The sequence below is a fragment of the Gorilla gorilla genome, chromosome 7 (genome assembly GCF_029281585.2).
Source record: "Gorilla gorilla gorilla isolate KB3781 chromosome 7, NHGRI_mGorGor1-v2.1_pri, whole genome shotgun sequence".
NCBI lineage: Eukaryota > Metazoa > Chordata > Mammalia > Primates > Hominidae > Gorilla > Gorilla gorilla.
Window position 1 is genome coordinate 103,691,541 of NC_073231.2, and position 21,652 is coordinate 103,713,192.

The 21,652-nt window shown below is 46.7% G+C and overlaps 1 protein-coding gene and 1 pseudogene across 3 annotated transcripts in view; both read left to right on the top strand.

Moving 5' to 3' along the window:
• The first annotated feature begins 6,872 nt into the window (after positions 1-6,872).
• Positions 6,873-7,390, top strand: LOC101132697 (small ribosomal subunit protein uS12-like; annotated as a pseudogene).
• Positions 7,391-10,939: 3,549 nt separating this feature from the next.
• The window catches only part of MATN2 (matrilin 2), a 165,532-nt gene continuing 154,819 nt past the window's right edge, over positions 10,940-21,652 (top strand). Inside the window, exon 1 of one of the 3 annotated variants that reach the window (XM_004047338.5) lies at positions 10,940-11,175. The gene's annotated coding sequence lies outside the window, so the exon portion shown is untranslated. The remainder of the gene's footprint in view (positions 11,176-21,652) is intronic. The other 2 variants (XM_004047339.5, XM_055348064.2) reach the window with 2 other exon arrangements.

Below are 21,652 nucleotides of genomic sequence, written 5' to 3' on the forward strand. Positions count from 1 at the left end.
TGTCCTTCACAATAGGCTCCCATTAGTTTACTAAGGTGTATGCCTCTTTCCTTTTTGTTTTCTGTTTTTTGGGGTTTTGTTTGTTTGTTTGTTTGTTTTGAGACAGATTCTCTCTCTATCACCCAGGATGGAATGCAGTGGCATGATCTCAGCTCATTGCAACCTCCGCCTCCCAGGTTTAGGCGATTCTCGTGCCTCAGCCTTCCGAGTAGCTGGGATTACAGACACGCGCCACCACGCCCGGCTAATTTTTGTATTTTTAGTAGAGACAGGGTTTCGCCATGTTGGCCAGGCTTGTCTCGAACTCCTGGCCTCAAGCGAACTGCCCACTTTGGCCTCCCAAAGTGCTGGGATTATAAGCATGAGAAACCGCACCTGGCCTAGTTTACTAAGTGGTGTATGCCTCTTAAACTGCACCACAGGCCAAGTGCAGTGGTTTTTTTTTTTTTTTTTTTTTGAGACAGAGTCTTGCCCTGTCACCCAGGCTGGAGTGCAATGGCACAATCTCGGCTCACTGCAACCTCCACCTCCCAGGTTCAAGCGATTCTCCTGCCTCAGCTTCCTGAGTAGCTGGGATTACAGGCACCTGCTATCACACCTGGCTAATTTTTGTATTTTTAGTAGAGACGGGGTTTCACCATGCTGGCCAGTCTGGTCTCGAACTGCTGATGTCAGATGATCCGTCTGCCTTGGCCTCCCAAAGTGCTGGAATTACAGGCGTGAGCCACCATGCCCGGCCCTGTCTTGACTCTTTCCTTGGGCTTTTCGTTGGCCATGGCCAGCATCTCCTCAGCTGCTGTTTCACAAAAGAGGTATCAGGTCTACACCAAACCAGGAGCAGCAGAAGTAGATACAGTTTGTTTTGTTTGTTTGTTTTTTTGAGCCGGAGTCTGCTGTGTCTCCAGGCTGGCGTGCAGTGGCATGATCTCAGCTCACTGCAACCTCTGCCTCCCAGGTTCAAGCAATTCTCCTGTCTCAGCCCCCCGAGTAGCTGGGAGTACAGGCATGCGCCACAACGCCCAGCTAATTTTTGTATTTTTAGTAGAGACGAAGCTTCAGTATGTTGGCCAGGATGGTCTTGATCTCTTGACCTCATGATCCACCTGCCTTGGCCTCCCAAAGTGCTGGGATTACAGTGAGCCCGGCCTTTTTTTTTTTTTTTTTTAATCATTAATAGTGTAAACACAATTTTTATTAAGATGGAAACCTCTTAACCCAGGAAATAAAAATTATATATCCCTTGATGTATGTCAACATGTAGCAGGTATATTTCTTCAATAGAGCAAAGATAGTTTTGTGAGGAACTGTGATTAAGGTAGGATGCACATAGTTCACCAGCAATGAGGGTTGGAGCTGCGTTTCTCTAAGGAAAGGCTAGGATTGAGTGTGGCATCATCTTGGCTGCTACTTACTAGTCACAGGTCTGGGCTGCGGTGTCTCAGCCCCTGCTGTCCAAGTGACACATTCCAATTTCTGGGCTCCTAGATGGGGATGTCCAAGCTAAGCCTATTCAGGGGCAGAAGAGTCTTCTCCTGTGCCTAAGGAAAGCCCTGGCTCTGCGAAGACAAGGAGCAATGGGTCTGCTGTCTGTGACCAGCAACAGCATAAAGGACCGTGTTGTCTCATGTGGCAGGGACACCCCTTGCACCCAGTGTAGTGGCCTTTGTGTGATATCCATTTTATTCATTTTAACTAAAGGAATGTATTTCTTTTCTGTTTTGTTTTTTTTTTTTAATTCAGAGACAGGATCTTGCTAAATTGCCCAGGCTGATCTTGAACTCCTTGGCTCAAGTGATCCTCTGCCTCGGCCTGTTGGGATTATAGGCATGAGCCACCATACCTGGCCAAGGAATGTATTTCAAATTACTCTTTTTCTCTATTTTACTTCACAGGGTGTTCCTTGACTTGTTTTTAACTGTAGGTCTTTATTAAATTTACCTTTCCTACATTTAGTTGCCTTCAGTAAATAATAATAGCAGCTCTAAATCCCAGTCTTCTCTATCTTGACGACCTGTTGACATTTCATATTCATGGTGTCCAAAATGGAAAATTGTCCTCCCTTTCCCCCAGATCTCCTCCTGTTGATTTAATGTGTCTCCGCTGGTGCCCTCCCCATCATTCCCGTCTTCCTGACTTAAGATCACAGGTCCTCTTCACTTCGCCCCTCTTTCTTTCCCTGTGGCTTCTACCCTTTTATGAGGTAGCATAACATTTACCATTTACTGAGCCCTTCCTGTATGCAGACATGCTTAGATATATTATTAACTCTATCACCATTTTACAGGTGAGGAAACCGAGGGTTTTAGAGGTAAATAACTGGGCCAAAGTCATATAGTAAGTGGCAGAGGACTTGAATGCAGATTGAATACATCAAAGTAGGTAATGCATTTCTTTGAGACATCTAGAATTTCAGAATTCTGTACATATAACTTCTTGCTTCTTAACAATCATCAATTTCTACTAATTTGAATTAATACATCCCAAGAAGGAAAGCAGGTTGTGCAAAGCTGTGTAAACTGTAAACTTGGGGTGGATCTTCAACTTGAAGTTCGTGTTACGTAAGTAAAGCTGTCAGTTTCCCATTTAATTAGACCGGAAAATGCTATGCAAATATCAGCTTTTCATTGTTATAAAGAATGTATTCAGGCAGGAAGAGGGATCAACAGAGGTGGGCCTTTTAGAGTGGTTGTTTTTAAGGGAGCAATTTCCTTTTGAGGAATTGTCCCTGCCCCTGCCCCAGAAAGCCAGTATCGCTGTCTATTTTCACACCTATCCAATAGAGACAGAAAAGAGTAGTCAATTCCCATGGGAGTGTAAGCTTTTTTTTTTTTTTCTCTGTTGAAGTTAATGCATTGTATCATCTGTGTCCCTGAGAGTTAAACTTCCTTAAACTTCTTAATACAAAATCCAGATATGAGCTGGGCATCAAGACACATTGCAAACTCGTAGGTTTCAATAAAATTACATAAGTAATGGATTGCAAGAAGGAACAGAAAATAAAGCCAATAACTCATCCTTTTGGTCTCCATCTGAAAATGACTTCCTTCTAGAAGCCTATGGCCTACTAATCTGAGTGGCATATTTTTTTTTTTTTTTGAGATGGAGTCTCTTGCTCTGTCGCCCAGGTTGGAGTGCAGTGGCACAATCTCAGCTCACTGCAACCTCCGCCTCCCCGGTTCAAGTGATCCTCCCACCTCAGCCTCCTGAGTAGCTGGGACCACAGGTGTGCACCACCACGCTCAGCTAATTTTTGAATTTTTAGTAGAGATGGGGTTTTGCCATGTTGGCCAGGCTGGTCTTGAACTCCTGGCCTCAAGTGATCCAACCCCCTTGGCCTCCCAAAGTGCTGGGATTACAGGTGTGAGCCACCGCGCCTGGCCCTGGGTGGCATTCATTTTATGTTCTTCCATGGCATCCTCAGCATCCCCAATCAAGGTATATCTTCTGCTCTATGGTTACTGCTTTTCTTGTCGATAGTCCCCCAGTAGATTATAAACTCATAGAGAGTCTGTGTGTTACTTATTGCTCTGTTCGTGTATGGCACATGTCTGGCAGATAGAAGGAACTCAAAACATATTTACTAGAATAAAATAAAATAAGCACATAAGGAAAATTAAAGCCAGCTGTAATCCCATCCCAGTGACTGCAACAAATTTTTAAAAGCAACTCAGTGGAGCTCAAGTTCCACAGAGACAATTCAGAAGAGCCTACTAGAAAAAAATTCCATTCCACCGGGCGTGGTGGCTCACGCCTATGATCCCAGCACTTTGGGAGGCCGAGGTGGGCAGATCATTTGAGGCCAGGAGTTCAAGACCAGCCTGGCCAACATGGCAAAACCCTGTCTCTACTAAACATACAAAAATTAGCCAGTCGTGGTGGCACATGCTTGTGGTCCCAGCTACTCGGGTGGCTGAGGTGGGAGAATCACCTGAGCCTGAAAGGTTGACGCTGCAGTGAGTCATCATAATACCACTGCACTCTAGCCTGGACAGCAGAGTGAGACCCTGTCTCAAAAAAAGAAAAAAAAAGAAAAGAAAAGAAAGAAAAGGAAAAGAAAGAAAAAAGAAAAGCAAAAAAAAAAAAAAAAAGAAAAAGAAAAGAATTCATTCATTCCTATAGATGATGCAAGGAGACCGCGGGAAGGTCACTGCTCCAGCAACCCTGCCAAAGCCACAGCTGGAGTAGTGTGTACTGGGCTGGGGGGCTTTTAGGGGAGTGTCGACTTCTAGAAGAAAGTTGTAAAGGTGATAACAGCAACACAGTAATAAAAGGATTGCTTTCCGAAGAAAGATTAAAGTCCCACTAAGATGAGAGGCTACCTAATAGTCTGCCTAAATTTGAAATCAAAAGGAAACCAGCATTCTTAGTTCTTACTATTCTTGTGATCAAGTCCCATTCACATGAGCTTAATTCAGTAGGAATCTGAATACAAAATTAAATTGCTAGATGTGTCTCCTCTTAGGAGCTTTCTCTTTTCCCTTTCCTAGTAAATCGTTGTTAAAGCAATAAACGACCAAATCTAAGACCTTGGTGGAACCCTGAGACCTTGGATAAATGGGGGGGAATTCTCAACAGCTACTATGCAACTTAAAGATAGTGACCTGTTCACCTACTTCCTGGTCACTTCAGATTTAAATGAAATCCCTGTAAGACCATACATGATAAACCTTGTTTGTCTTTAATCCTTTATAAGAAGATCACAAAATTCCAATAGTAAAAGCAATGTAAATTCCCCTGTGGCAGGTACCGTAGACTCAAGCACAGAAATTCCCACTGCAGGCAATTTCTGCAGTGGAAATGAATTTTTTTTTCTTCAGATACTGTCTCACACTGTCACCCAGGGGAGAGTGGCACGATCACGGCTCACGGCAGCCTCAAACTCCTTGGCTCAAGTGATCCTCCCACCTCAGCCTCTCTGAGTAACTGGGATTACAGACATGCGCCACCATGCCTGGCTAATTTTTTTTTAATGTTTTGTAGAGACAGGGGTCTTGTTATATTGCCCAGGCTGGTCTCTAACTGCTGGCCTCAAGCAATCCTTCCACCTCAACCTTCCAAAGCACTGAGATTACAGGTATGAGTCACTGCACCCAGCCTTCAGACTTTGTTCTTTTTCTTTCAAGATTATTTTGGCTATTAGCATCAACCTGTCTGTTTCTGCAAGGAAGCCTCTGTGATTGCAATAGGAATTATGTTGAATCTGTAGATCAATTTGGGGATACTGCCATTTTATTAAGTCTTCCAGTCCATGAATATGGAATGTCTTTCCATTTGTTTAGATCTTCTGTAATTTCTTTCAATAATGTTTGCAGCTTTTAGAGTATAGAGCTTGCATTTCATTTGCTGAATTTCTTTTCTTTTCTTTTTTTTTTTTTCTTTATTTTGAGACGGAGTCTCACTCGGTCGCCCAGGTTGGAATGCAATGACACGATCTTGACTCATTGCAACCTCTGCCTTCCAGGCTCAAGTGATTCTCCTGCCTCAGCCTCCTGAGTAGCTGGGACTGCTGGCTTGTGCCGCCACGCCAGGCTAATTTTGTATTGTTAATAGAGACAGGGTTTTACCATGTTGGCCAGGCTGGTCTCGAACTCCTGACCTCAAGTGATTCACCCACCTCGGCCTCCTAAAGTACTGGGATTACAGGCGTGAGCCACCACACTTGGCCTATTTTTGTTATTCTTGAATCCCCATTTATTGAGCTCTGCCAGCGTGCTGGGGGATTTTATAGAATAGATGCACATAGACATTGCCCAAGTGTCTGGCAAACTGAGTTAACACCAGGCATCCCATGCAGACATAGACTCATTAATATCCTTGAGAGAAGGTAGTTAGTTGAATGTCACAAGGATGAGGCTATCGGCTCCAATAGCCAACCACTTTGTGCCAATTTCTAGGTTTAGGAATGAAAGCAGCAGCAATCTGTGTTGCTGAGCAATGCTACCATAAATAGCAGGTCCATCCTCCATTTCCAAAGTGAAACCTAGTCTGCAGGTAGACAGGCGGTGTTTCAGCCTTGTCAGTATCTAAGAAAACAAATCATATTTGTACTCACTATTGCCTATGCATTAAGGCTCCCCGCTTTATTATCTCATTCTTTAACATTAATTTTTTTTTTTTGGTAGAGATGGGGTCTTGCTGTGTTGCCCAAGCCAGGCTCACACTCCTGGGCTCAAGGGATCCTCCTGTCTCAGCTTCTCAAGTAGCTGAGACTACAGCCAACTGCGACTGCCTATTATCTCTCTCTTTTTTAAAATCTGAGACGGGGTCTTGCTCTGTTGCTTAGGCTGGAGTCTGGAGTGCAGTGGTGCAATCACAGCTCATGGCAGCCTCGACCTCCCCAGCTCAAGTGATCCTCCCATCTCAGCCTCCCAAATTGCTGGGAGGCTAATTTTTAAATTTTTAAAAAATTAATCCAGCTAATTTTTAAATTTTTTGCAGAGATGGGGTCTCACTGTGTTGCTCAGGTTGGTCTCAAATTCCTGAGCTCAAGTGATCCTCCTGCCTAGGTCTCCTAAAGGGCTGACATGACAGGCATGAGCCACTGTGCCAGGCCTTATTTCATCCTTGATAGGAAGCTGCATCAATCTGATTCCACAAAACTACAAGGCTCTAAAATCCTGGTTAGAGCCGGTGTAACCCAGTCCCTTCTACAGCATGGCATAGGGCAAGATCTATAAATAAGCAAAAGGCCCAGTCCCTGTCCTGAGGAGCTCATGGTCCAAGTCAAAATCACATAAAAACATTTGAGTCCCCTTTGAAATGAGTATTGTTTTCTTGAACAAATTTTCAACTTGCTGTAGTTTTTTCCTGATCATTTTCATCCTGTCTTTCCAAGATGGAATATGTTTATTTAGAAATTACTTCACCTGGGACAGCTGCTTCTCTCTTTTGCTCAGGCCCGTAGCACTGGCAGGATGGGCAAGTGTCGTGGACCTCGTACTGCTAGGAGGCTCTGTAGTCACCAACAAGATCAGAAGTGGCATGATAAACAGTACAAGAAAGCCCATTTGGGCACAGCCCTGAAGGCCAACCCTTTTGGAGGTGCTTCTCATGCAAAAGGAATTGTGCTGGGAAAAGTAGGAGTTGAAGCCAAAAAGCCAAATTCTGCCATTAGGAAGAGTGTCAGGGTCCAGTGGATCAAGGATGGCAAGAAAATCACAGCCTTTGTACTCAGTGATGGTTGCTTGAACCTTATTGAGGAAAACCATAAAGTTCTGGTTGCTGGATTTAGTCAAAAAGTCATGCTGTTGGTGATATTTCTGGAGTTCGCTTTCAGGTTGTCAAAGTAGCCTGTGTCTTTCTTTTGGCCCTATACAAAGGCAAGAAGGAAAGACCAAGATCATAAATTTTAATGGTGAAAACACTGTAGTAATAAATGTTCATATGCCAAAAAGAAAAAAAAGAAATTATGTCACCTGGGACAATGGTGCCATCAGTCAGCCTGTCCTCAAAGGAACCCTCTGGACATGGACCCAACTGTCCATGTAGATGGGGTATCCCAAAGGGAGCACTGCCCTGCCTACAGGGTTCCCCTCCCTGGGCTGGAGTCCAAGCTCATCCACTACCTTGAAACATTCCCTTAACCCTGCATCTCCAGCTCCAACAAATGGGCAGCTGGCCGGATATGAAGATGTTTCCTCTCCTGGCCTTCTACTTGAGGGAGACAGGGAGGAGCTCTAATAGTTTACATAGGACTCAAACACTGTCTGTCACCTAGGGAAACAGTGCACGTGAGATGACATTGCAATTTTACATGTCTCCTCATGCATTCAGTAGAGCTTTATTTTAGGTTTATAGGTCCGTGAGGCAACCTGTCTGTTCTTCAGTTTCCTTATACTGTACTCTGGTTCCCTTTGGATTTGACAGTCTCATTTCAATCTGCCCTCTAGGCCAGATAGCTAGGTCTCAAGTAAGAAGGATTCTAATGCAAAACAAAAAGTTCTAATGTTTACAAGGAGCAAAGGGATGCTTATGTTTAAAGTCTATATTCGAGGCTGTTCACGAGTGTGAGGCCTGGGTCAAATGACTCCCCTGACCCAAATCCTTACTCCACAATAGACTACGTGGAGATCGAGAACTGAGAGTTGGTCCCAAGTATAGCTACTCAGGTTGTGATTAGTTTAAACAGATACCAATTCCAGTTAACTTGTGAGCTCTTAGGAGTTCTCAGATAATACATACTTCATTTTTGTCTGCTGACATGAGTGCCCACATAAGAACTGAAAATCTTTTTTTTTTTTTTTTTTTGGGACAGAGTCTCACTCTGTCACCCAGTCTGGAGTGCAGTGGTGCAACCTCGGCTCATTGCGACTTCTGCCTCCCATGTTTAAGTGATTCTCCAGCCTCAGGCTCCCGAGTAGCTGAGATTACAGGCGTGTGCCACTACACCCAGCTAATTTTTGTATTATTATTATTATTATTCTTAATTTTAATTTTTATTTTTTGAGATGGACTCTAGCTTTGTTGCCCAGGCTGGAGTGCAGTGGCACAATCTCAGCTCACTGCAACCTCCGCCTCCCAGGTTCAAGCGATTCTCCTGAGTTGCTGGGATTATAGCCTCCTGAGTAGCTGGGATTATAGGCGCCCACTACCACACCCGGCTACCTTTTGTATTTTTAGTAGAGACGGGGTTTCACCATGTTGACCAGGCTGGTCTAGAACTCCTGACCTCAAGTGATCCGTTCGCTTCAGCCTCCCAAAGTGCTGGGATTACAGGTGTGAGCCATCGCCCAGTCCCAGAACTAAAAATCTTAACCCCACACTTCTGAATAAGGTTCTCTGTACATCTAGCACATGGCAGGACCTCTAGCAGAAAAGGCAATTTTGGCCTTTTCCTAATCTGTAGTCTTAATTATCAACTTGCAATTCATCCTGAAGGTAACCCAGAAATCATTTCATTGTTTGTTCTGACTTTATATTTCAGGACATTGAACTTGCTTTTCCTTCATTTTTTTCTGGCAGACCTGAAGATCATCCCACAAGGTAGAACAACTCATTTGACCTATTTGACTTGGCCCCAAGTGTAATTTGTACATAGATTAACTATTCTGAAGAATTCCAAAAGAACTCCCTGGGGGGAAAACACCCATTTTAATTGGCATACACCAGAGTCACTGGAATCAGTTACTAAATTACAATTTCCTTACAATTTGGAAGGGTTTGGGGATTGTTATTGTTTTCCTGGTAAATTACTGGATCACACTGGTGTCTTGGAATAAGTCAACACATTTTAAATTTAAGTTTCCATAAACTGTAGCTCAACTTCCCAAGTTCCTAGGGGATTTTCACTGGCCCAGACTCAGGAAGAATTTTCTTCTATGGGATCCAAGACTTCAGAGACCAAACATTTCCTGAAGACTTTCCTCTGCTTTCTGACCTCCACCTACCTCCTCCCAAAGACATAACAAAAAAACTATTTCTGATCAGAGCAGGCAGCCAAGAGTGCCCAGTGGGCCTAAGGTACTGGGTAAAGGAACAGGAATCCACAATTCTTTCTTGGTATTAAGGTATCATTGACTTGCCTGATGGCTCGAGTATGTTAACCCCTTGCTTCATGGCTGGAATTTTAATTACCCCTCCTGGAGCTTTTCTGAAGAACTGATTTTGGCGTTTATTCATATTTCAGAAATCAACTCTATCATCAAATAGGAGTGATGGTTAATTACAAAACAAAGTCCGCCCAAAGCACCAAATTATCAGACTGTGGCACATCCAGAGGTTTTGAAACTAGTTAGTGCTGCTGCCTCTGCTGGTAGCTTGTTAAAACCTGAACTGGGGCCGGGCGCAGTGGCTCACGCCTGTAATCCCAGCACTTTGGGAGGCCGAGGCGGGCGGATCACGAGGTCAGGAGATCGACACCATCCTGCTAACACGGTGAAACCCCGTCTCTACTAAAAATACAAAAAAAAATTAGCCGGCCGTGGTGGCGGGAGCCTGTAGTCCCAGCTACTCTGAGGCAGGAGAATGGCGTGAATCCGGGAGGCAGAGCTTGCAGTAAGCCAAGATCGCGCCACTGCACTCCAGCCTGGGCGACTCCGTCTCAAAAAAAACAAAACAAAACAAAACAAAAAAACCACAAAACCTGAACTGTGTGCGTTGGCTAGTGGTTTGGGAACAGAATTTTGGAGCTTTATAGGAGATGTCCTGGTCTGTTATACATCCACTCACCCCAGCCTCCAGGAACTGGGGAGCTGGTAGAGTGGGGTGCCGGCCACTTTGACTGTCGCTGGCCAATCCTGTCTTCTGCATCCCTCCAAGGCTCCATGGGGACATCCAAGGTGAGGTTCCTCCATTTTGCAAAGTTGCAAATGTCTCTGCTCATAATTTCAAAAGTCTTGTCTGAACTAGACTTTCCCTGCTCCCTCGGGGTAGGAATTTTGTCTCCTCTCCATCCTGGCATCTTTACCTCCTCCCCACCCCGGGGCCTGGTCCCCAGCCAGTGGACGCTCTGTTAATATGAACTGGCACTGGTGGGGTGCTCTGGGCACTGGCAAGACAGCTCTTGGCGCTTGTCATCAATTAGCCCAATTCTCACCACTTTTTTCTCCATCCCCGCGTCAGTGGGTGCGTCCCGCAGGTCATGACCCCAAGTTCTAGATGTAAGATTCCTGCCATGTCTCCTTTCCCCCAGAAGACCCCTCCCCGCACTCCCACCCCGACAGGCCCCTAAAGCTGCCTGTGTTCTGTGCCTGCGGCTCCGGATCCCTGGAGTCTGATGCCCGCCTGGGCTCAGGCACGGACAGAGTGGAGCCAGGTGGCAGTAGGCAGGGAGCGCCGTCAGAGTGCCCAGCTCCCGGGGCTGCCCACAGGGTGGGGCCGCCCTCGCCGCCGCTCCCTCTCCGCGCCTTCCCCATCCCCAAAGAGGACACCCCTCCTTCCGCCCGGCCCGCTCCCCACCCCCGCCGCGGCAACGCCTCCCCAGCCGCCCGCCCACCCGCCCTTGCCCAGCGCCTCCCAGGCAGCCAGCGAGCGAAGGGAGCGCTCTGGGATGGGACTTGGAGCAAGCGGCGGCGGCGGAGACAGAGGCAGAGGCAGAGGCAGAAGCTGGGGCTCCGTCCTCGCCTCCCACGAGCGATCCCCGAGGAGAGCCGCGGCCCTCCGCGAGGCGAAGAGGCCGACGAGGAAGACCCGGGTGGCTGCGCCCCTGCCTCGCTTCCCAGGCGCCGGCGGCTGCAGGTGAGCGCGGCGCGCTTTCCCCCGGCTCTGCGCGGCCGGGCGGCCTCGAAGTGCAGGCGGACTGACCCACCGACAGAATACCGAGCCTGGGCTGCCCGACGCGCAGGCGCCCTCCCCAGGCCCGCACTGCAGCCCCCAGCGCCCCGGGGCCCCGGCGCCTTCGACCCCTCCGAGGACAGCGGGAGAGGGAGGGCGGCGCTGCCAGACCCCTCGGCCGGGAGAGCTGGGCGCGCTCCCTGCGCAGGACAAGCCGCGCCGCAGCCGCCCCGGAGTGCCCGGTGGGGGCGCTGTGGCCCGCAGCGGGGACGCCCAGACCCCGGCCACCGCGACCCAGGGAAAGGGAGACCTGTTGAGCGGGTATGCAGGGTGATTCCTATTCCACGGACAGCCGATGGCTCCCTCTTCCCTCTTCGGAACCTGGTATTTTCATGCCCGTGTCATCTGGATTTTGTTCTTGGGTCTCTATGGCAGCTAAACCTCCAGCTTCCCTATATTGTGGAAGAGGGAGAGAAAGGGGAAGGCGTTTTGTGGTAGTTGCTAGAAACCCCAGAACAATTTGGAGCCGTTCGGGGAGAGGACAGAGAAATGGGGACTGTCCCTGGTAGGGTCTCCAGGACTGGGGGCACAGGAAAGTGCTCTCCTCAGGGACACTCGCGCCTACCCTGAACAAACCCAATTGACCAAGTTTCAATTTGTCATAAATCAGGAAGCCACAATGCATCTGCACCAAGCACACTTAAAATCGGCCTTTAAGGAATGGGGCAGTCAAGAGACTTCAGGGACCCGTGGTCGAGAGCAGAGACTGGGGTCAGCCTGCTTGGGTTTCAACCCCAGCTGTGAAGTTTACAGGGTTGATAACTTGAAGGTACCCAAGTATGCCTCAGTTTCCTCATCTGTCTAATGAGGATGGTAATACCCACAGAGCTGTGAGGATTAAATGAGATATGGCGGCTGGGCACGGTGGCTCAGGGCTGTCATCCCAGCACTTTGGGAAGCCGGGGCGGGCGGATCACCTGAGGTCGGGAGTTCGAGACAGCCTGACCAACATGGAGAAATCCCGTCTCTACTAAAAATACAAAATTAGCCGGACTTGGTGGCGCATGCCTGTAATCCCAGCTACTCGGGAGGTTGAGGCAGGAGAATCGGTTGAACCCAGGAGGCAGAGATTGCAGTGAGCGGAGATGGTGCCATTGCACTCCAGCCTGGGCAACAAGAGCTAAACTCCGTCTCAAAAGAAAAAAAAAAAGATATGGCAAGTAAAGTCCTTAGAACATTTCCAGGAGCATTCTAAGATTAGGTGAGTTCCATGGCTTGTCTTTGCAGAAATAGCAAGGAGCTGCTATGAGCAGTGAATGTACCTCTTCCCCAGTTCAGAAAGAGAGGCTCTCCATGGGTACGTGAGGGTGGCAGATAAGCCACGTGTATTCAACTGGTAGTTCCATGCAGGAGTCCACACGGGCGCAGTTCTCCCTGCTTGCTCCCAAAGGGACAACCTCATAAAACCATGTCAAAATACCAGCATGGGTTTATGACCTGGAATGTTTCCTCTCAGTCCCTGAAACTTGGCGCTTAGAATCCTCTGTGGAGAATGAGATACTTACGGCTCTTCACCTTGCATTTGCCTATCTGTCCACACTTTTTACTTTTATTTCTGCCAATAGAATTCAATCTCAGGCCCCCAAGTTACCAGGACACTGTCTTCTATAAATCGGGGCTCTGGGGTTTCTTGTTCCCAGGCAACCCAGGGCCACCAAGGCCTAAGCTTGCTTGTTGGAGGTGTCAGAGCAGAGTCCAAATCTGAAACACCCTCGAGCAGCTGTCATGCCCTAAGCTCTTATCAGTGAGTGCCATATGTCCTTGTTTAGCAAAAGGTAGTTAAAAGTGTGGCCTGAGATTTAAAGAAAAGGAGAGATGTTTGCTCTTTGAAATAAGAGAGCCATTGGAGGTTCTGGAGAAATAATTCTACAGTTTATTTAGAAACAGTTCTGACTGGCACCTAAGAGAGGGCAAGGAGTGAGGTGGGGAGACTAAAAGGGGGAGAGACCGGCTTAGGCCTCAGGAAAAGCAGGCCGAAGAGGGTGTGACAGGTGTGACACTGGCCTGAGCAAGGTGTTGGGTATGAGGCTGGGCAAGCAGTAGGAGAGGTGAGTGGTTTAAGACCAGTCAAGTTGGCAGAGAGCCTCTAGTGCTGCCCCTGGCACTCGCTGCCCTCTGATCTATAGCACATGCAGGAGTGTCCCTTCCAGGGATTCCCCATCTTCTAGGGAAGCTATGGAGGACTCCCCTGTTTAAAGCATATGGCAAGATAACTCAGGAGGGCCAGGGAAAGAGGGAGGCTGAGCATATGCCAAGGGGAGAATGGGGAATGTCATTGCTGTTGCTAGTGAATGGTGCCAGGGAGGTCCTTCCAAGGGACCACTTGCCACTTGGAGCTTCAGCCCATGAGGCCATCCTTGAACCCTGCCATGTGGCTCGGCAGACAGCCAATACTGCCTGAAGGGGGCTCAGATGGAATGGCAGGGCTGGGCTGTTACCAGTAATTGGTGTTAATGACTATGACAGTGGCTTTGACATGGATGAGATGGAGTTGGGGTACAACCCAAAGCACACTGCTCTTGGCACCCGAAAGACCTGGGTTGCAGTTCCAGCCCCTTATACCTGCAAAGATTTTGGAAAGTTACTTAGACTCTCTGTGCCTGACATCTGTTTCTTCATCTGTAAATGAAGACTGGATTTTTTGGGAGAATTAAATTAGTTAACAGGTGTTCAGTGCCTAGCTCAGAATAAATGCTCAATATTTGTTAGCTATACTTACTATTATTGTCTGAGCCTTGGTTTATATCATCTGTCAAATGGGCGTGATACTATGTCATAGGGTTGTTGTAAGTAAGGGTTAAATGAAATAATTGATGTGAATTTATCCAACAGTGTGTGAAGGGTGTACAGTACTCAAAGTGAGTCAACTGAAATGAAAAATTTCACAAAATACCTGCATGTAAAAATCAGCGGCTTAGCAGGTGGATCAGCTAACATTTTTGGAAAGTTATTCTAAAAGTACTGTCAGAGGAACCTTTATCTACTTATGGAAAGTGGGGCTCACTGCCCATGGGGATACCCTGTAGTTATTTTATGTTGTTGTATTAGTTGCCTATTGCTGCTATAACACATTTCACAAACATAGTGGCTTAAAACAACCCAAAGTTGTTATCTTGCAGTTCTGAAGTTCAGAACTCTGAAATGGGTTTCATAGAGCTAAAATCAAGGTGTCAGCAGGGCTCTGTGTTTCCTTTTGTAGGCTCTTGGGAAAATGTCTTTCATTTTCTGACTTCTAAAACCTGACTGCATTTCTTGGCTCTTGGTTCCTTCTTCCATCCTCAAAGCCAGTAACAGCATCTTCCGACCCTCCTCCCCATCCTGACTCTCCTGTCTCCCTCTTACAAAACCATACCTAGAAAATCTGGGCTGATCACTGCATCTCATAATTCCTAAGTTAATCACATCTCCAAAGTCCCCCCGTTTTTTTTTTTCAAGACAGAGTCTCGTTCTATCGCCCAGGCTAGAGTGCAGTGGCGTGATCTCGGCTCACTGTAGCCTCCGCCTCCCAGGTTCAAGTGTTCTCCTGCTTCAGCCTCCCAAATAGATGGGATTACAGCCATGAGCTACCACGCCTGGCTAATTTTTTATATTTTTAGTAGAGATGGGGTTTCACCATGTTGGCCACGCTGGTTTCGAACTCCTAACCTTAGGTGATCTGCCCACTTTGGCCTCCCAAAGTCCTGGGATCACAGGCGTGAGCCAACCGCACCCGGCCCAAAGTCCCTTTTGCCATGTAAGGCAACACAGTCTGGGGATTAGGCCATAGACATCTTTGACATATTATTCTCTCTGCCAGAAATATTAGAGTATTAGATTGGGCATGATGGTAAGAAAAACTATTTAGAAAAAAGAAAGAAATATTAGAGTATTAGAGAAAATGATCTAAATCAAAGAGTTTTAGCTCACTTCTGTTTAGGGCTTCTCCCTGTACCCTCCCAGTTAGGTGAGTTTGTTTTCACATCTCTTTTTTTCTTTTTTTTTTTTTTTCCCCAGACAGAGTTTCTCTGTGTTGCCCAGGCTAGAGTGCAGTGGCACAGTCTCTGCTCACTGCAACCTCTGCCTCCCAGGTTCAGGTGATCCTCCTACCTCAGCCTCCCAAGTTGCAACACCATGCCCGGCTAATTTTTGTATGTTTAGTAGAGACAGGGTTTCACCATGTTGGCCAGGCTGGTCTCAAACTCTTGACCTCATGATCCACCTGACTCAGCCCCCCAAAGTGCTGAGTTTACAGGTGTGAGCCACCATGCTTGGCTGTTTTCACATGTCTTAAAGACCAAAAGCTCAAGACCAGAGGGGTCAAGGCTATGGATGAAATCTCTGTTTGTCAGCCCAGGGCTTCTTGAAACTCAGTTCAGAAATGGCTCCTTCCTGTCCTTTTTGGGCTTTCTCCCTGCCCTTGAGTAACCCTCAAATTTGTTTCTTTTTTAGATTTTTGTAAAAACTTTTTTTTACAGAGACAGGGTCTCGCCATGTTGTCCAGGCTGGTCTCGAACTCCTGAGTTCAAGTGATCCTCTTGCCTCAGCCTCTCAAAGTACTGAGATTATAGGCGTGAGGCACCACGCCTGGCCAGTAACCCTCAACTTTGGCCCTTAGAACAGTCACTGTTGCCCCATCAACAGCATTTGTTGACTTTTCTAGCTGCTTCTCCTCTTCCATTTCTAGTGAAATAGAAAAAATGCCCTCATGTCCAGAGCAAGATCTCTGTGAAGCAAATCACTCTAGTGACGTTTGACCTCCCTGAGATTCCCAGACGGTGTCTGTACTAGTTTCCTATTGCTGCTGTAACAAGTTAGCACAAACTTAGTGACTTAAAACATAGATTTATTATCTTACAGTTCTGGAGGCCACAATTCTGAAATGGTTCTCATGGGGCTAAAAATCCAGGTGTCAGCAGGGAGAATTTGTTCCCCTGCCTTTTCCAACTTCCAGAGGCTGCACACATTGCTCGGTTTGCTTCCATCTTCAAAGCCAGCAATGTCAGGCTGCATCCTTCTCTCACTGCCACACCTCAGATCTCTCTTCTGCCTTCCTCTTCTTCTTCTTCTTTTTTTGTTTTTTTTTTTTGTTTGAGACAAGGTTTTGCTCTGTCGCCTGGGCTGTCATGCAGTGGTGCGATCACAGCTCACTGAAGCCTCAGTCTGCAGGGTTTAAGTGACCATCTTATTTAGGCTCCCAAGTAGCTGGGACTACAAGGATGTGCCACCATGTCTGGCTAAATTTTTTTTTAATTTTCATTTTTTGTAGAGACAGGGTCTCTCTATGTTGCCCAGGCTGATCTTCGACTCCTGGGCTCAAGCAATCCTCCTGCCTTGGTTTCCCAAAGTGCTGGATTACAGGCGCGAGCCACCATGCCTGGTTAATTTTTCTATTTTTAGTAGAGATGGGGTTTCACCATGTTAGTCAGGCTGGTCTCGAACTTTTGACCTTGTGATCTGTCCGCCTAGACCTCCCAAAATGCTGGGATTACAGGCATAAGCCACCGCCCCTGGCCCCTCTTCTACTTCTGAGGACGCTCGTGATTACATTGGCCCACCTAGATAATCCAGGATCATCTCCCCTTTTTTAAGGTCATCCGATTAGCAACCTTAATTCCCTTTGCCATCTAACATCACATATTCCCAGCTCCTGGGAATTATGATGTAGACATCTTTGGAGGGCAATTATTCTGCCTGCCACAGGACCTGAGAAGGAGTTCCAAATAGTGTCCGCCTGGGCTGCCTCATTCTTAATAACCACCCCCTTCCAGAATGTGCACAATGGCCCGCTCAAGAGAGAACAGCTGTTAAACTCTTCAAAATTTCTGCCGCAGCTCTCAGGTCTCTCAGTCCCTTTGTTGGTGGAAGGACCTGAGGGCAATAGAGCCTGGAACTGCACACTTTATTTGTTAAGTTAATTTTTTTCTTTTAAATCAGAGGAACATATAAAAAGGTGCACAAATCATGAGGGAAATCTCAATGGAGTTTTACAAGTGAGCACTCTCCACTGTCATGTAACTGCCCCCAAGATCTGCACCCATAGCCCCCTTTGGACCCCAAATAAATTATCATCTTCCCCTAAGGCAACTACTATTTTACCTTCTATCACCATAGGTTAATTTTGTCTGCTTTATCTTACTTTATTTTTTATTTTTATTTTGCTCTCTAGATCTGTGTAGAGTATTTGCCTGGTTTTTTTTTTTTTTGAGGTGGAGTCTCACTCTGTCGCCCAGGCTGGAGTGCAGTGGCTCGATCTCGGCTCACTGCAAGCTCCACCTCCCAGGTTCACACCATTCTCCTGCCTCAGCCTCCCGAGTAGCTGGGGCTACAGGCACCCGCCACCCTGACCGGCTAATTTTTTGTATTTTTAGTAGAGATGGGGTTTCACCGTGTTAGCCAGGATGGTCTCGATCTCCTGACCTCATGATCCACCCGCCTCAGCCTCCCAAAGTGCTGGGATTACAGGCGTGAGCCACTGCGCCCGGCCGAGTATTTGCCTCCTTTTTAAGCAAACTTCTCTTTTTTTCTTTTGAGACATGGTCTGACTGTCGCCCAGGCTGGAGTGCAGTGGCGTGATCCTAGCTCACTGCAATCTCCTGGCTCTAGCCAACCTCCCACCTCAGCCTCCCGAGTAGCTGAGACTACAGGCATGTGCCACCATGCTTGGCTAATTATTGTATTTATTTTTTTTATTTTCTGAGATGGAGTTTCACTCTTGTCACCCAGGCTGGAGTGCAATGGCGCAATCTCGGCTCACTGCAACCTCCGCCTCCCAGGTTCAAGTGATTCTCCTGCCTCAGCCTCCCGAGTAGCTGGGATTACAGGCATGCACCACCATGCCCAGCTAATTTTGTATTTTTAGTAGAGTTGGGATTTCTCCATGTTGGTCAGGCTGGTCTTGAACTCCCGACCTCAGGTGATCTGCCTGCCTTGGCCTCCCAAAGTGCTGGGATTACAAGCATGAGCCACCGCGCCTGGACAATTTATGTATTTTTTGTAGAGACAGGGTCTCACAATATTGACCAGGCTGGTCTTGAACTCCTGAGCTCAAGAAATCTGCTCGCCTCAGCCTCCCAAAGTGCTAGCATTACAGGCTTAAGCCACTGCGCCTGGCCTACAAACTTCTTATTGACGTATACATACAAAAAAGTACACTAATCAAGGAAGCAGCTGGATTAGTTTTCATGACATAAACCCATGTGTAACCAGCATTTTGATCAATAAATAGAACATTGCCAGCACCCAGAATCCCCGCTCAGGCTCTTTCTGTGCACTAACAAGCCAAGTCTAACCACAGTCCTGATTCCTATGATTGTAGATACATTTTGTCCATTTTTGAATGTTATTTTGTTCAATGTTATATTTGTAAATTTCTCATGTTATCATATGCCGTAATTAATTCTTTTTTATTGCTGCGTAATATCCCATTATATGGCCACACCACAGTTTTTCTGTACTGTTGTTAAGGGCTGTTGAGATTGTTTCCAGTCACATTTCTTTTTTTTTTTTTTTTTGAGATAAGGTCTCTGTCTGTCACCCAGGCTGAAGCACAGTGGCATGATCATAGTTCACTGCAGCTTCAACCTCCTGGTGATCAAGCAATCCTCCCACCTCAGCCTCCCGAGTAGCTGGGACTATAAGTGTGTACCACCATGTTCAGCTAATTAAAAAAAAATTTTTTTGGGGGGCCAGGCACAGTGGCTTATGCCCGTAATCCTAGCACTTTGGGAGGCCGAGGTGGGCGGATCATCTGAGGTTGGGAGTTTGAGACCAGCCTGACCAACATGGAGAAACCCTGTCTCTACTAAAAATACAAAATTAGCCGGGCATGGTGGTGCATGCCTGTAATCCCAGCTACTCTGGAGGCTGGGGCAGGAGAATCGCTTGAACCCGGGAGGCGGAGGTTGCAGTGAGTCGAGGTCGCGCCATTGCATTCCAGCCTGAGCAACAAGAGTGAAACTCAGTCTCAAAAAAAAAATTTTTTTTTTTTGTAGAGATGAAGTCTCACTATATTGCCTAGACTGGTCTCAAATTCCTGGGCTCAAGTGCTTCTCCCACCTCAGCCTCCCGAAGTGCTGGGATTACAGGCATGAGCTTCTGCTCCTGGCCTACTTCATTTTGAAAGGGAGTGACTACCTACCCATATCTCAGTTGTCATAAATGCAATTCAACCTGCAGAAATTCAGGAAGGGAAGATTGTATTTAGCACTGGTGCCAAATGCATTCATTAGGAGAGACTTAAAAACAGTCTACTGGTTAGGATTAAGTTCAGCTGCAAGTTACAGAAAAAATGAAATGACAGTGGGTTAAAGAAAGAAGTTTATTTCTGTCTTGTGTTCAAGAAGTCTGGAGACAGTGAGTGTCCAAAGTGTGTGTGGGGTAAGGCCCCATGCCCTGTGCCTGGTTGCTTTTAGCATGCATAGCTTCCATTTCCATGCAGTCTCACCCAGGATTTCGGGATGACTGCTGAGTACTAAACCAAAAAACAAAAACAAAAAAAACCAAAACCGATGTTAGAGAGGCAGGTAAGGCATTTGAAAACATTGTTTTATGGAAAAAAAAAGTTATGGAACATTTATAAAATGAAAAAAGCAGTTTTTCTAAATTAACACATTATTTTATAACTTAAAATGTTTTAAATATGTATTTGTGACTTAACTGATACATTATTATAAGTAGATACTTGATATTTCATCTATATCCTTTAAAATATTCAAGTTGACCAAGAAATTGTATGTGGGGTCTTCCAATCAGGAAAAATAGGAGCCAGGCACAGTGCCTCACACCTGTAATCCCAGCACTTGGGAGGCCAAGGCTGGAGGATCATTGAGCCCAGGAGCTCACGACCAGCTGGACAACATGGCAAAACCCCATCTCTACAAAAAATACAAAAACGTGGTGGTACTGGTGTAGTCTCAGTTACTGGGGAGGCTGAGGCAGGAGGATTGCTTGAGCCCAGGAGGTCAAGGCTACAATGAGCCATTATTGTGCAACTCCAACCTGGGCAGCAATGCAAGACTCTGTCTCAAAAAAAAAAAAAAAAAAGAAGAAGAAGTCCGGGCATGGTCGCTCATGCTTATAATCCCAGAACTTTGGGAGAGCAAGGCGGGGGAATCACTTGAGGTCAGGAGTTCAAGACCAGCCTAGCCAACATGGTGAAACCCCATCTTTACTAAAAATACAAAAAATTAGCTGGGCATGGTGGCGGGTGCCTGTAATCCCAGCTACTTGGGAGGCTGAGGCAGGAGAGTCACTTGAACCTAGGAGGTGGAGGTTGCAGTGAGCCGAGATCATGCCACTACACTCTAGCCTGGGCAACAAGAGCGAAACTCCATCTCAAAAAAAAAAGAAGAAGAAGGAAGACGTTATCCTCCTATTACAGTCGCCTACATTCAGGCAAACATAGTACGTAGAGGAAGACATGGACTTGACTTTGGTACTTTTTGGATGCAGAACCAGGGCCATTTTGCTTCAACTAATATTTTGTTAATTAATGAAAGATCAATAAATATGTTTGTTCAAATTAATAATTTTAAATTTATTCACACAATTTGGTACCTAGCACAAGAAGCAAACAGAGGTGACAAGGTGCATGCTGCAGCAGACAACAAACCCATTGTCAGGGGTCTATGAAGCAGTCAGTTCTCATTAGAAAACCGAGAGAATATTTTACAGCATGAGTGACATGTGAGCTGAGGCTTGAGGACTGAATGCAATTTCGATGAATGTAGAATGTAGAAATTTCAGGGCGAGGGACCGGCATGGATGGAGGCGCCCCGCTATGACAAGAGTCTGAGTTCTTCAAGCCCTAATGGGGAGGCTGGGGTGGATGTGGGGGCCACCTTGGTCAGAGAGGTAGGCAGTGGTCAGTCAAGGAGGGCCTTGAATGTTAACATTGCACAGTGAGGCCAAAGGCAGATTCAAAATAACAAGGGAAGGGCCAGTAGATGAGGGACCCAAGGCAGGGAAGGCAGTTCTGAGGCTCCTGGGAGTCTGGTTGAGAAAGGGTGAGGGTAGAACATTCGCTGCAGCAGTGGGAACCGTCAGGAGGCCTGGACAGGGGAGCTGTGCAGAGGTGGGAACAGCAGAATTTATCCACTCACAAATGTGTTGAGGATACAGAGGACACGTGGAAGCTGGCTCCCAAATTTCTGGCCTGGATGGCTGGGCAGATGGGGTTAGCATGACCATGAAAGGATTTGAGGAAAAGATGACTTTGTGTCTGGACAGGCTGAATTGGCAAGCAGGCCTGCACCACTGGGTGGAAGTTACAGACAGCATCAGGTCAACATCGCGGAGAACTAAGGTCTAACATTTAGAGCTGCCTGAAGATTGTGGATGGCCTTGAATCCTAGCCAGAGGTTGTCTTCCCATTTGCTAGGGATTCCAGGATTAGGTGGAAGAC